Raw genomic sequence first — 16,950 nt, 5'->3', positions numbered from 1 at the left:
CAGGCCAGGATGTGAATAGACTGTCTAGTTTCACTTTTCATACAGAAGGTAATTTTAGTCTTCTTTTGCTCCACTTCTCGACCCTCTGCTTTACTGAGAGTACTTATGAGCTGTGTGATAGAGCACTCAAGATTGTCCCTTCACGGTGTGTTGTTACTATAAAGTTATTTTGGTTGCTTTTTGAATTGAAAAGATTTATACACAGTGAGCTACATTTTCATTATCAGTTAAATTGTGTTTGAATAAAATGTTTTTTGCTGTTGTACAAATATGTCTTTGTAAAAGCAGTACACTGAATGAATCAGGAAAACCATAAAATCCTCCACAATCTAACACAATGAAATGCTGTTATCAATGTGGAATGAATAATTAAACCCCTTTCAGTGTAGTAGCCTCTACAAGGCAACATACGAAGAACTCAACACATAATCAGTTCATTTAATCAAAAAGCCAAACCTTTTGAATAAATGGGCTGGTGTTTTGCTTTGCATCAGTTTGCGTTGGTGTTTCTATTGTTTTGGTAACACTATATGTTTCCACACAGTTTTTTCTCACTCCAAACAAATTAATACCACATCCCACAAAGCAAAGGAATGAATATCCTGGGGTCTCCGCAATGAACCTGTACGGAGGGCTGCCACTGTTCTACAGTATGCTGTTGCACTATCGCTAACGTCTCTGCCCTTCTGCATTAACTGGCAGAATATTTGTTGTACAGCCTTTATTTTATACATCTACTTTCTGTTAACACAGCATCCCTTATCTTGGAACAACTCCTTGTCGCACCTGTGGTAGATTAATCAAAAACTTCTGAGGAACCCCTCTAATCAATTTGGTGTGAGAAAATGTTTTGGGTCCCCACCCACAGCCTTGAGGTCAGCCAGAATGCTCTAATTTTTTTGTTCCACTTAAAATCTGGATGGAGAAGCAATGAAAGACCTTTTACACAAATGGGAACACAGGCATGAAAGCATACAGAAAACACAGATGTGTATGTGTGTGTGGAAAAACAAAAAGCCAGCAATCCCATTTGCTAATATTGACATGGGTGTCCCTGTTCAATCTTGTTACAAGGATTATTGTCTATTGAGATCCCATTTCATTAGACTAAAACACACACCTCAGGGTGGACACTGGGGCAGCTGCCGAGGCTCCCCACCTTTTAGTGTCTTTGCTTGGCTGTTTGAGAGGGAGAGTCCTGTAAGTGGTTTTTCTATGGATCACTGTACTTTTAAAGTATGCCCCAGTCAATATGTAACATAAATATCATGTGTGGCTATAGCATAAGACATGTTAGGCCTTCCAAGAGAGCACCACGGGGTTAGGAGGATTGAGTTCAGGCTCAGTGGGTGTGGAAACATGGTCAGATACCCTGCTAACTGCTCTATAGAAATGCTTGTTCTTGACATACAATCCAAATGCATATGAGACGGCAACCCTCCACACTCTCATTGCCCCGTTCCAGATTATGTATTGATTCTTGATATGAAAAGCTCATTACATGAACAGAAACAGCAACACAAAAAAGCCAAGAACCTTTGCATAAATCCTTTAATTGAATTTCCAGTACTGGTGGTTGGAGGTTTTATTTTTAATTGAATCCGTTGCTGGTGTTGTGATTTGCATGCATGGGAGTGGGTCCTGTCCCAGATAAAGTGCCATTGATCCTTATTAAAGCTCACCTCTGGCCGCGCTGTAGACTAACAGGGAGAATTAAATGTGTTCATGGTGCATATACTTACTGCCCGCAAGGCAGCCTTGTGCAAAGCAGTACACAGAATTGGAGAATGAAAGAGATAGGAGAAAAAGAAAAATATAATTATCATGAAATTAATTTGCTAACTTATCTTGGCTTTCGTCATTTTTATCTAACCATTTTACACAAGGCTGTCTTTGGAATTATCCTTGGCAGCTTATAAATAGCAAGTGACTTTTTTGTTTAGGTTTGACAGCTGATCAGATATCACCCAAACAATTGTGCCTCTTACATGTTCTACAACTCATGATTAAATTACAAATTCCATTTATCCCTCTCAGCTTCTTAATAAATTTTAGCCTAGTATCTCGACAGTATCTTTATCTAGGCATTAGGAATGTGAATAACACCTGTTGGCTCAGCAGAGCATTGATGAAAGAAGGGAAGTACGTTATCAGTCTTGATTTGGCCAATGATATCATGTGTGATCAATTTGTTGCTGATTGTTGAGCATCGATCATTGTTTTCTCCTGGTTTGATGGAGGACATTAGTGACACTAAGCATTCCTATTGGATTTCCTGTGGAGGAGAATACAACAGCAGGCAGAGAGCCTGCATCACACCACATCAATGTAACTTGGACAGGTCTGCAGGTGAACTGTAATTATTTTTGTGTTGTGGCCGTTATTTCTCCTAAGTGGCTGGTTTTGCTCGCCGTCAGATTACAGGTGTAACGTATCTGTGTGCTTGGTGGTGTTTCCATCCTTGCCTGTGACTGCATCGTCTCTTCTCTGTAGCGCTTATCCAAACGGTTTCTGAAGCACAGATTTCATTTTTAGAAAAAAATGCGTCCATAAGACTTAACACAATAACCATTCAGTGGACTTGCAAAGCCTTACATAAATACATTGAAAACATGAAACATGTTTTGTTCTGCAATATAACAGTTATTTCAATCTACAAATTATCATTAAGTATACCCAAAAAGCTCTTTTGGCAGTAGTTAAGCACAGTATTAATGAATGCTGTATCCCAGCATTCCAATGCTTTTGTAACACGTGCACGTCCCATCCCGTCAAGCACCAGTTTACAGTGTTCCCAGTGGTCCAAACCTACTGAGGGTACCTTTAACCTCTAGCCCTTCAGCATTACTTGCAAGTAGCGCATTTCATCACATTTAAGAGTACACTTGATCAATGAAAAGGGCCATGTTACTCTCATCACAACCATGTTTAAAGCGCGGCAGTGCATTTTGTAGCCTTTTCATTGAAAACAAAATAGAAATATGAAATGAATATACAGGACAAATGATGTTGGCATCTAAACTATCAGTGATTAAATATTCCGAAGCTTATTGAAACTTTGTCTTGAAGCTCTTGGTCATTTTTTTTCTCTGAATTACACACAAGCAGATGTTTGCACACACACGCCAACAAACAGGATCTTCTGTCCCATGGGCCAAGTGCTAATCTCCATGCACAGTAATGTCCACTCAGCAATAATGGTAAACTGTATTGAATTGAATGTTGTCCTTTCCTTTGGACATCTGCTGCTTTTATGGGTGTGTGTGTTTGTGTGTGTGTGTGTGTGTGTGTGTGTGTGTTGTGTGGATGTTTGCCTAAAGTTGATGCATTTTGACTGAGAGCTTCTGTGATGGATGCCTGACCATGTTTGAGAGTCATGGGAAGTCTATTTTTTTATTTTTTTTGTCAAATGGTCACTGACAAGCTGGCAGTTATTCGATTACTGTGAATACAAACAGATTCCAAAACACAGGATGAGATGTTGAGTTCCTTTGTACAAACACGTAGAGGAGTTTGTTGGTGAATAGGTGAAGAAGCTCGGGGGTTTGGTTGAATTTTGGGATGCATCATCAGTACTGCTCTTCTAAATCATGGGGTGTTTCGGCCTTTCACCCTTTCCGTGTTTCACCCTCATCAGAGGTGGCCGGCCACAGGGTGATCAGGCCTGAGCCTGCATCCCATGCCCAATTGTTAATGAGACGGGCCTTGTCATCTCATTGGCCTATGCATGGCAGGGGCGACCTGTTCCCTGAGTCAAACCTGACCGCACACTGTTTGGACTGCTACTTAGGGGACGGCGGGGGTCCTTCCCCTTCATCCAAAGCCCCTCGCTACTTCTCTCTGCTAATGCGGTTTTGATGGCAATGCACTGACTCCCAGGTCTCTCAGTAGTGTGGTGGTAGATGTTACCACAAACCCTCTGCACCCAACCTCCACTGGGCGGACCTCTGTGTTTCAGCCTCGATGTTTTGCTTCAGCAGCTAATTCTGCATAGTATGGCCCCTCCACGGAATCCTCTCAGGGTACATTCAGACCAGAGCACCGGATCAGGTCTTAAGGTAGTAGTGACAATATCTGGACCGAGGACAAGCTGTCGGCCAATATTTGCCAGCAGTTTCCGGTCATGTGCAGAGCACAGCTGCCTCCTCTCCGATGGTATGGAGCTGCTACTGGTTGCTTTAGCTCCTTCATGGATAAAGGCAGTAGTCCATGGGGGTTGGATACTGGCGATTGTAAGGATGGCAGCTTGCTTTTCCTCCAGGGTGGACGCAAGGCTCTTTAGAACTTGGCTGTGAGGCCAAGTGTAACGCCCTTGGGTGAGACTTGTTTTATACCCTGAGAGTATGTGCTGGAGGGAGGCTGGCCTGGAGGAAAGGGCGCACCTTGGATCTTCACCACACCACTGGTATGTAAACCAACAGGTTTACATAATACCCTTTGCGCTTGAACATGTATGGTAGATTGAAATGAATAGGAAAGTGTTTCCAAACTTTTGTACTGTACTGTATATACAGCATGCATATTTTCCAGTGGCCTACAAAATGTAAAACAACAGAGACATATAGTTGACTTGAACAAACGTTACGATAAACTAATAATATACCAAGATTTCAATTAAGTGTAGTACATAAGAGTCTGTCCGTCATTCTTCTTGTTTCTGCCAGTGCTGACGATGCCCTCTCAATGAAGTTTGTACTGAGGAATCGCAGTATTGAGGAATGGCTGTACCACCAACTGCTACTATTGATTCCACTGACTTGGGCTAGATAGTAAAATAAGGTGGAAATAGGTGCAGTAAATCAAACTTATGGGTCTTGAATTTCCATCCGTTTTCACTTATCTCGGGCATTAATGATTTGTTAATACTGTTCATTTCTCCTTTCATCATCAGCAGCTCTCCTTCAGTGTCCAGGCTTTGATTTGTGGGAGTTGTAAGCTCTTTGTTATATCCTGTACAGACCTCTCAATTAGGGTTAGTTTTTGGCTGGATCCGGTTTTGCTTTTGGTCAGTGCTTTTCTGTATAGTTGTTTTTACAAGATAATTTAAAATATTCCTCAACTTGTTCTGCAGTGAAAATAAATTTTGTGGGAACCTGATCGCTTCACCCTTGGAGCACCATCCACATGTTCTCATTGTCAAGATGGAAATATTTCTGTATGGTGCAAACTTAAAATATGAATTACACATTTAGAGACATAAATCCACCTCTGGGACACATTCATTATTTCATTGCCCCCATCTGACAGCAGCAGCAGTTGGTTGAGAGAATAAGCGATATAAGGCATCCCTAATGAAGGCAAATAGTGGAAACATGTTCCATCAGAAATGATTATGACTAATTAAGCTGTTTTCACAGCTGGCTGCCTTGTTTTAATATGCATGCTTGCATCATATAAAGTGGTGAGAGGCAAGAAAATGTTTAGAGATAAACTTGAGTCACAAAACACTGATTAAGTGGATTAATATTAATCACAACAAAGACTGGAAATTATCACAACAATGAGTAATTTATTTACCAATGTAGGAAAAAAGGGGGAGATATAGACCTGAATGAGTGAGATGTAAAAGCAGAAGCGACAGAACTTGTAAGTGTCAATGTGAATGTCTGGTCTTACCACCCTCTCCCCCTCCTGAATGTCCCTGTGTCTGGAGCCAGTGTTGAGTGACCCTCTACCTGCTCTAACGCCTGCTGGTGCTTTTCTAACAGATGACTGATTGTGCTCTTCTACTTTGTGTGGCCCTGCACGGCTCAACAGCACATCAAAGAACATCCAGGCTTCCGGCAAGCGACTGTTGTTTGGTGTGGCTCCAGTATGGTGCACACCAATGTTTTTCTTTCGTACAAAAGCAGTTAGAAGTCCATAATCCTACACTCTGAGTGGAGAAAATACCTAGAATCCCTCACACAGGGATGGTCATGTAACTGTTCTCTCATGTCCTGGTGGGCAATAGAGTGGATGAAAGTGTGTTCGGGGTGGCACCCCACAGAATGAGCAATGAGATTTAGCCATAGCTTCAGTCAGAGGTGTGTGACGTCAGCAGACTGTGTATCTTAAACAAGATAAAAGAAGAATATAAAAGTGTTGTGTAGAAAGTGTAGCTCCAAATAACTGAATATTGTGCATAATACCTGCATTGTGTTATATCAGCTTTCCACAATTTTTTTATTTATGACAGTAACTCTTTAAAGTAAATTATGACAATTTCAGTGTTAACAGTAATAGGATTTAGTAAGTAAATTAAAGTAAATTGAATAATAAGTACAGAATATTTAGTATTCCGAAAACAGTTACAGAAGGTAATGCAATTTAATGTAACATAAATATATTGGTTACATTTTTGTTCCCTTTTCTCTATTGTACCACTGCTATTATATAAAGCCAATTAATTTATTTAATTCATTAATACAATTATCGATAGGTTGCTCGATTACAAAAATAATAAATAGCTGCAGCACTACAGTGTGAGGCTCTAAAAAACCACCAGCCTTTTGTGTTGATGTAATTTATTTAATCAGAAATTGTGCTGCCTAGTTGTAAAGACGTTTTTTTCCCTTTCACCTGGCAATGTTGTCAGTATTCATAGCAGTTATTAACCTATATCTGTTGAGACTGCATTTTCCTTACTCTGTGTGTATACTGAGAGACTTTCATGGTGGATTGTTTTGTTCACTTCTGCCAAACTAGGCATGAGGTCTTTTAACTACCCCTGCGCCATTTAAAACCGCAGCAGGGAAAGAAGTTGTCCCCTGTTCTTGGATCACAACTTTCTTTTCCGCTCATTCAGGAGACTTATTTTCCCATCTGTTTTATGGTAAGAAGATGAAAGACACTTTAGATTTTGATGTCTCTAAATCAAAGAGAGAGGTGTAATTGAAATAAAAGGGGGGATGGGACACAAGCTAATAGCTCTTCTCAGGTATGTATCATAATGTCTATTGGCTGCATTGCATGGCTTCTCTCCCAAGGCTAAAAAATAGTGCTGAAAAATACCTCCAATAATGTTTTTCACAGCATTTGAGAATGAAGTTTAAGGGAAATTATTCATGAACACTGTCAAAAGAATAGGCCTCCTTTTGGTTATTGGCAAATTATTCTTCAATGGGTTTGTTAAACCTAACAAAAACCATTTGTAAGAGCAGCATCTCTAAATATTTGCTATAATCCCATTTAACATTTTGCAGGCATTGCCATTTTTCTCCATCTACTCTTGCCTTGCCTTGCCATTAATGTTCTTTTGAGAGATGAAAGAGATGTTGGTCTTTTTTTCAGGGATGTGTCAGTAAAACCAAAAGTTATGAGTTTTTCTTCCATCCATGTTTGGGATGATGTGCAAAGGCAAAACAAAACAAAACAAACAAACAAAAAATCAGAAGCTATGCTTAGTGATGAAAGTCAAGAAACATGGAGCCATTATATGTTCTTGAGTTCTGCTGTGAATTTGTAAATGATGTAAAGCAACCGCCCCCCCACAGAAATGTCAGACAGCAATTGATTCTACTAAAGCAATAACGGTCTTAATAGTCTCCTATGTACAGCAGTGTTTGTAGTGAAACAGAGGGATGGCCCACTGTTTTCACATTCTAGTGTTTTCTGCATGCGAGAATCACTGCATCTTGAAATATGTTATCACCATAAATATCAATGAATTAACCAAAATATTTATGAAGGTGGTATGAACAAAGTCATACATTAATGACTGCCTTTCATATGCACTCCTGACCGCTATTTTAATGAACGAAGTAAAAAGAAAAAAAATATGTAGGGTAACTCACCTATGGACGTTTAGAATATACCTAGGAAGTCTTTAAGTTTTGGTCTGATGCCCTCATTCATGTGTCTAGAATCTGCTTCAGTTTTTCAAAGTGGAGTGTGTTTGATCTACAGTGATGGTACCACCGATGTACAGTGTAGAACATCTTCTTCACCCTGAACCAATAACTGAGAGGTGTAGCTGTCATATTAAACCTCTGTGCTCACTCACTTAGCTTGCCAGACTCTCCGGGGCGCCCCTGTTTGTCTACACCACTGTTCCGGTTCAGTAGAGAGAGCAACAGGGAGACGAGAGGTTCAATGTGAATTCCTGTCAAGAACTCCCTCACTGATCCTGTAAACTATCCTCATACCCACTCTCTAACACACACACACACACACACAGTGCTCATAGCTGTGAGAGGCTGTCTGTGAGTCTGCAGACTCTTTATGCTGGAGGCATGCTGGCTACACTTGCATTTACCTACTGTGGTTTCATTCATTATTGTTCTAATTAATACATTTAAACTCCTATTAAGCCGCCCTGATTATTGCTGCAACAACTGTTATAGTTGAATTACATTTGTAAATTAATCATAAAGCATTTTGTGGTAGTTAGTAGGTTAATAAGGACAGAATTTTGGGTTCAAGGTGATTTCATTTCAATGTGATATTTTTGCTGAGTATGCTGGAAAATGCAGTCTTCCTTTAGCACAATGATCTTTGTTGAGGAAACAAATACAGTGTCGCGCCAATAGAGGGCATTGTTGTTTAACTGCAGACATAAAGAGCATAGGCTTTGTTTATGTTGGTGTCAATGGATGTTGCTATTTTTCTTTCAGTCTTTCCTCTTTTCCACATTTGGGCTTACTGAATTTGATGGTTTTGTTGGAATATTATTTTGAGAATCACTTTATCAACGTTTTTTTTTTTTTTTTTTTTTCATACTACATCAGAAAATGCAATGGCTAAATACACTCAATCTTTTCTTCTTTTCAACCAATTGAAATTGCTCCATGTTGGGTTTTATATGAGATGCAAATTAAAAGGATTCATTTCATCGAGCTGCGGCCAATTCTCTTCTAAAGGGAATAAATTAAATGCATTTTTTCTTTCACATTATTTACTAAAATATGGAAATAGAATAAATTTCCTCTTCTTTTTGGCACCACTGTATCGTAGTGCAGTTTTTATTGTGATGTGACGGAAATTTGTTCTGAAGTTCTGATCTTCTGACAAGTTCTTGAAATGTGACTTCATGTGGAAGGTGAAGGAACTTGAAACAGATCTCACAGAGAGTCACCGATGTGATCTCATGTCAGCTCATCCCATCAAATAATAATTCTTCTGCACCTCTTGGACGACTGCTGACACTGTGGTGGGACAAGTCCTTTATAAGATATTTTTTGCAGCACATTTTGAAGAAAGTAAATGACATTTATTATTTATAATGGTCTCTTTAAAAATGGAGATGAAATTATTAGAAATCACATAAAAAGTCCCATTATTTAATACACTTAGACAAAGGCATGCTGTGTACATATTATTTGTAGTAACAAAAGAAATATGACATGGTACTGCAATTTATTTTCTCTGTTTCTTTTTTTTCTAATCCTCTGAGTTGTTTTTTTTTATAATTATTTTATATGACTCTTCTGTTTGCCCTTTTAAAAGAACTCTCTGTCTTCACTATATCACTGCAGCTTGGATATATGATCATTCATAGTGCTGAGTATATATTGATCATTTAAATGTATATCAAAAGTTGGGAAAAGGGCATACAAGTTGTGGTCAAATTGGAAAGCTTAGTGATAAAAAACGGATTTCAAGTTTGCTAACATTGCATGTCAATGTAAATGTTTGCTGACAAATGAATATTGGATGTATTCATGTTGTGTTTTTCATAAATGGATGCCTAAACTGTGCTTTCTTAAAAGCATCAGAAAGCTGCACTGAAAATGCACACTTGTTGGTAAAAATGCCAGAATTCATCCAACTTCATTTTAACACAATGGATGAGCATTCAATCAAATTGATGCCAATTTATTGATTTAGAGGAATGCACAAAAAGAGGATTTAAATCTCAACCTATATCCATTAACAGGGAATCTGAAGATAGACAAGCAATTGGTCATAGATCACAAATGGCAGGAAATCCATCTTTCTTGCTCCTTTCCTCTTTTTATTTTTCCACGCTCACGTTCTAGGTTTTTTCCACACAGACCTTCAACAGTCCGTTCATACTCTGTTGCGCCATGTTTCTTTCTCTAAACTGTGTGACAGAGTAAGCTCCGCCTGCTCTTTACCAAATAGTTGACTCTAATTCCAGACTTAAGAGCTGTCAATAAAGTTTATTGTGCAGGACTAAGTGGCAATACATTGGGTTGTCTTGTTTTTGGCAAGAGATGTGAGGGGATTAGAGTAGAGGGGTAATTAATATGCTGCTGTCATGACAAAAATGAATATTTGAGTCAAAATTGATTTCAAATATATCCTGAAATCTTTCTGTCTCCAAACAGTCCAAAAATATAAATAATTCCGACAAAACAGTGGATTGAAATATGAGCTATCTGTCAAAAAGCTGACACTTTAATGAAGACCACACTGAGCACCGTCAAGAGATTTCTTAGTACACAAATGCTGACCCTTTCATCAGGTGTGTAATATATGTCACCTGCACGTCTTACCTGGGCAATTGTATTGTGGTTGAAATACAAATGTTTTATCATCAAATTGAACAATGAACTGCCCAGCTTTAGCTTAGACAGCATTAGCAGCAGTGCAGAGGGCATTCATTCTTCAGGCACAGCTTTTTATTTATTTATCTTTATTCTGCCCTAGTTCAGCACGCAATTGATATTTGATCTGGGAGAGGGCAATTTATTGATTCCTGTGGGGACTTAAGTGGTGTTATGGTGGTGTATGTACCAGGGTTCTGTGCACTTAAGCCCCTGTCTTACTCATACTCAGAGCCACATATGAGGTGTCCACTTTTGACATGTTGATAGCAAGTGGTCATTGGAACAGAACAAACACTGAACCTGCACATAGGCAAGAGAACATAAACACTATCATGTTACACCGCAAACAAATGGCCGGAAGAGTGTTTTAAAGACATATATTTTGACAGAGTACTGTGGAAATCACAGCCTTTTATATTTATTTATTTTTCTCAATAGACAAAGAAAAAATACATCATTTTTGTTGTACACAGAATTTTGCAGAGAAATTTGAGGGATTTCTCTGTATGATATATTTAAAATATTGCATATACTTTAAAGGCCGATAACCGTAAAAAAGGTAACCCTTTCCAAATTGGTGTGAGGATGTCCAGAGGGGTTGGAATGTGAGCTTCGCTGCGGTCTGTGTTCTCAGGTGATGGATAGGGTAGGGGATATGGTGGTGGGGTGTGGGCAGGCTTTGACCTTGGCCATGGAACAGTAAGCGCTAGCTCAGATATCTTGCATGATACCCATACATAGCGGCTCATTACGGAAGAGCCCTCTTATGCAAAGTGCAGAGCTCAACACTGGCTGGCTGACAGGGGCTAGTCTAGCACTGCTGACCTAACATTAAGGACCCCCCCTTCTCCAAAAACAAAAACAGCTCCTGCAGTGTCCTGCTTCCTTCATCAGCACTGTTCAATAACTGCTACTGTCTGTCAGTACAGGGACAGTTATGACCAGGGCGTCTTGCAATTACCTTGTTTCCCCCCTGTCTCCCTTGAAATGACAAACATGCCCCATAGAACACTTAGATTGTGTAAGGATGAGACAAACGTCCAAGTGAACTTCAGAGAAGCAGGTAGTCTTACTAATTTGGAGCCAAGCTAGCTGTTTTCACAGTTTCCATCTTTCTTTCCGTGAGCTAAGCAAATTTAGCTGAATGCTGGTGGGAGCGTCATATTTATTGTACAGAAATATAGGCAGTATCAATCTTGTCAGATAACTTTAAGAAAATAAATGTATTCATTGCTTGAATGTATCATATACTGTAAACCTATTTCTTAAAGCAAATCCATCCCGCATATGTGAGTACTACACAATGTATATACGCACACTGTCTTATTTCATTTTTTAATGTGCTTAAATCTTTCCATGCTGACTATAAAAATTGAATGGCATGCTCAACTGTGCAAGTGGTAGCTCTGGTAATTGTAAGTCATGGATACTGTGTTATTGACCGTTTTGATTGACTCACTCTCTCTTTAATAACGGCACTGCTGTAAACGTTTTTATCATCAGACTTTACAGCACTGGACAATGACCCCACAAGCCTGAGAGCATTTGTTCGGGAGAGAAAATACCCCCAAACATTTTTTTTTTTTTTTTCAAACCAACATGTTACATTACAAAATGCACTTCATTTAGACTATTACATATTGTTGAAGCAATTTGCCTTTATGTCTCATGTACAACGTCCATGCAAAATTTACCATGATCCCTTGCTGGCATGTAATTACGTTTACATTATCCATTTTGAGTTTTGCTTTTTAGATAAAAAAGCTCCCACAATTATTAGCCAAAATTTTTAATGAATCAAATTAAAATTAACTAAATTTTGAAGACAAGCAGTTACTTTAAAATTTACCCAAGAGGCTTTTATCAATAAAGAAGAATTTAGAATAGTTAATTGCTCTTCTTTCCCTTTTACGACCTGTAAAAGCTGGCTTACCAGAAACAAAAACACATAGAACTGTTAAAACATGTTGGAAAAATATCTGGTTGGTGAAATATTTTAGACATAGTGATTAATGTTTCCCTAATTTGACAAAGTAGTGGGGCTCCTTGCTCCTTGCTCCTTGCTTTTGCCAAACAGAAAAAAATTAAATAGCTTGTGGAAGCTGTATGTTACATGTTCATGGTGAAGAAACTTTAAAATGGCCAGTAGGCACGATGTGGGAACAGATGGTGTTTTAATTTCAATTTTTAGGTCTCACATGAGCAGACATTACCCTGTGTCAACAGCGAGTTGTAGCTTCAGTCTTTGTGTGTTCATTAGTGAATACATTCGCATAATGTGTCTCTGTATATGTGTGTGTGTGTTTGTGTGTGTGTGTCCGTGTGTGTGTTTGAGTCTTCCTGTATGTTTGAGAGATAAAGAGAAAGATGCTGTCCACCAGTTACTCTTTTTTCAGAGGAAGGCCCAAAGTGTGTGTGTATGTGTGTGTGTGTGTGTGTGTGTGTGTTCAGTAGCATAAGGAACAGGCCTCTATGCTCCAGGGTAATGGCTTATCAGAGCCATTGGCATATCTTGTGCAGGATGACATAATCGATAATCAGAACTGTTAATCAATGGTATTCTAAATAAGCATTGATTGGGCCCACAAGGTTAGCCAGCTTTATCGGTTTACATTAACCAAAGCAACACAATAGACAAAGGCCCATGACTAGCAACCTCCAGAGTAACCCCGGCTCATCTGTCTTTAGAGACACAAAGAAAGTGGGTGGGCAAAAGAGTGTGCATAATCCCTCTTTCTGTTTCTCAGGACTGAAGCTTCTCACCTTTTTACACATGTTCTCCGGGAAGCTAATGTTGTTTTTTTAACTGGCATCTCTTAAGCATTGCTGTCACATGCAGCCTCATTTGAATACAATGAAGCTCAAGTTGCATCTCATTATTGACACAGTCAGGTAGAAAGGTCACTGATTTGTGTCACCTTTCACAAAATGGCCATCTCTCTTGGGAGCCTGTTGGATGAAGAGGGAGGAGTGTGGCAGCATGCTGTGAGCATGTAACCCACAGGGTCTCCACATCTCCCTAATTGCCCGGTAGTGAAACATAGTCACAGCTGTCTGCAGGTTAGTTGAAGATGACCCCGGAGGATATACAGTTTTGCATTCCACATAAAATCAGCTTGTTCTTCTTTTCTGACTAGATATTTGAAACAGTTGTCAGCTCAAAAGTGTCACAGCAGTTCTTTAGTGGTTACAGGAGGCTGCCAGCCTCCTTTATGTGTGCCTTAATTTCACAGTTTTCAGCAAGCTAACATGCTTCCCATAAAACATGACAACTGTCAATGGGCCTGAATCACTTAGTACCAGAGAGTCTAGCAGGCAAGCGTGGAAAATTTGCTGAAATAACCCTTTTAGTCTTCCCTCACTGCAACAAAGCTTAGTTTCATGATTAGCGTGTCGCCAACATGGATACTCCAGTCATTTTCCCTCACTGGCTGTGGCTCAGTGCCAGAGAGAAGCTTAGATTTGTCCCTTGAGAGAAATGCCTTTCCCTGCTCATACAAACCACCTGGCATCATATGTTGTATCTTTAAGAAGGTAAGAAAGGGCCTATTAAAACCTTAACACCTCTTTTCTATTTCTGTTATATACACTCTCAAACAAATATTTGGCTATGCAGATAAGCAAAGAAAAAATGTAAACTAAATTGGCTATTTGTACGGTTTGTTATCTATTATTCATACTTGAAAGTTTTACACAAGACTATCCTCAACCCTTGTAAGCGCTCAAAATGGCTAGTATGGAGCAAATGATTCTGCTTTGATCTTCCCTGTGCCAGATCTCTCTGAAGCGGTTCGTATCAGTGCAGTCTCTCTGTCGATTCTCCACACACCTCATGTCTTTGCTCCACCTCTCTTCCTGCCTATCTATCCCTTTCTCTCATTCTCTTTGTCCCTTGTGAAAACCCCTGTCACCTCTGGCCCTCCTCCTCTCCTCCCCCCTGGTGAGGCTATTACAGGCAGCACTCCTCCTTCTCTGCCTTGCCCATGTATTACCATTAGAAGACATGCATCTTGGGAGCTGCTGTACACTCCTCTGTTTTTTGATTAATATTTTAGCAGCCTCAGGGAGGAAATGGGTCTTCCTCTGAACTAATCTGTTATAGGCTGGATACTGTGAGCAGAGGAAAGAGAAAATGATGGAAGAGGAAGGTCAAGCTTGACTTTTTTTTTTTTTTTTATTTTCCACAAGGTTGTAAAGACATCCAATACAAAACAAATACCTCTAAAATGAAAATAATGTGCCAGAGTTATGGGCAGATGTTGAAGCTCACTGAATTTTATGAAGATCTGTTTTCAGAAACTTAAAGACCACCAGATTGTCCCAAACTACACAACAGCAGTGTATTTTTCTTCTGTACTGACCTTTACACCTTACTATAGAAGTGTTTGCTTTGGTTCAGTTTTTCTTCAGTGTTGCAATTTGACCTGATGCTGTGCACACTCTGTGAAAGAGATATCAATAGGCCACGGTCTTGCATTTTGTGCATGCCTACAGCTAGCAACTAGAAAGGACAGATGTGAAATTTTCCTAGAACTGAATGCTTAAATTGTAAATAAGGAGTAATTTCACAAAGCAAACCCAGCTTATTGGCCTTGGCTAGGCTAACATAATTAATTGTCATATAGCAAAACAGATATTATATACTTTTTCATGTGTTTCATTGTTAATGAAATCAGTAAACTTAAAGTTGCCCAACCAGAATGGGGACAAACATATGTGTGTGTTTTCATATATGTACACACACACAAACACACACACACAGACACACACATATTAAGATATCTATATATATAGATATCTCAGAATACTATGTATAGTAATGTGTTTTCTGTACAAGATGAAACATGCCTGTGCCTGACAATATTGTATTGAGTTACAGGTAAGCAAAGTATGTGTTAAAGTGATTGCATTGTTTGTAAAGCTGAGTATCTTTGTTGCTTTTTTTAACTGGGGGCAGTGTGTGAATGTTTGTGTATCAGCTTTGAGGTCTGTGTGGTGCACTTCTATGCTTTTCTTTCATTGATTCCCACTCTCTTTTATTTGTGTTTGTTTATGGTGCTGCTTGACTCAAGAACTGCCTATTGCTTTTATTGTCAAATGCCATGAAGGGTGCTTTTATCACCATTTGCTTGTGGGTCAAAGGTGAAAATAGAGACAAATGGGCCAACTCTACAATGATGAACAGGGTGTTCTGAAACTGGAAACATACATCCAGTTCATGGATCCCAACAGTCCATTCTTTTGTCATTGAATCCTGATCCTGAAAGGATTTTATAAGAAGACAGATGGGTAGGGTTTGTATTTAAAAGGTCAAATAGATTATGGTAAATATAAATTAAATGGAGCTAAAAAATTATAATGGCTAAGCAGAAGGCTATAATGTCTGGGGATCACAGTGTTGAAAAAATTGGAGAGCCTACTGGAATCTTTTTGTTTTATCATTAGAAGGAACATTAACAAATTATTAACCACAGACCTGGGTCAAAGTGTCTGTGTTTTTTTCCCTCCCCTTATACAATTTGTATTTCTCTCAGGTAACATACAGTAACCTTGGCTCTGAATCATGTGACACCTTGATGCTAAGCACCACTTTGTACATTAGTCCTGTTGATCAATATATGAATTATTCTGACTGTATTGTTAGGGAATTTATCCCCATGGTGTTACCATGTTGATTAAGTGCAGTATGGAGGTCAAGTGTTCACTATTACTCACCATGTGTTTGGAGCAGCAGGCCATGTATTCTGAGTGAAGCTGGCACATTAAGAACATACAAATGAAGGCTAGTCTTTGTAGTGTGTGGACTTATTTTAAGCTCTGCCAGCCCATTTAGCGGAGTGTCCTTGGCTGGGGTTACTTTGTATCCCTTCGTTAGGTGTTAGCTTGCAAATGAAGGTGGTATTTAATTTGGTTAAATGCTGCAGGGATCAGACATTTGATATCTGTATGGAAGGGAGGGCAGTTACAGTAGTGAATGAACAACACTGGCTAAGTGAGGCCTACTCTTTTATTCTCTATTTATAGAGGGCATTATGTGCAGACGGACAGGGCAGCTAGTGGGGAGCTAATGCGAGCGTAAGGAGGATACACCTGCCCCGAGGTGTTTTTCTTAGCAGGCATAATGGCAATATATTTCTATATATTTAATATATCTGCAAGTCTGGTTTGAGCCTTGGACCCCGTGGCAAACCATTGCAGTAAGACACTGGCTCTTTTAATGGCTCTTTCAATTAATTTTTAACTTTTGAGAGTATTTTTTATTCTTGTGATTTCGGTTTCCAGATTTTGGGAGGGTTGACGCCCTAGTAGTTTTTGTTGACCTCAGTGCTAAAGTTTGTTTGTTTTTTTGTTGTTGTTGTTGGTGTTGTTTTTTTGTTTTATATATATTTTATATATATATATATATATATATATATATATATATATATATATACACACACTGATTAACAAACTGAAC

The sequence above is a fragment of the Echeneis naucrates genome, chromosome 3 (assembly GCF_900963305.1).
Source record: "Echeneis naucrates chromosome 3, fEcheNa1.1, whole genome shotgun sequence".
NCBI lineage: Eukaryota > Metazoa > Chordata > Actinopteri > Carangiformes > Echeneidae > Echeneis > Echeneis naucrates.
This window is presented reverse-complemented; position numbering follows the sequence as displayed.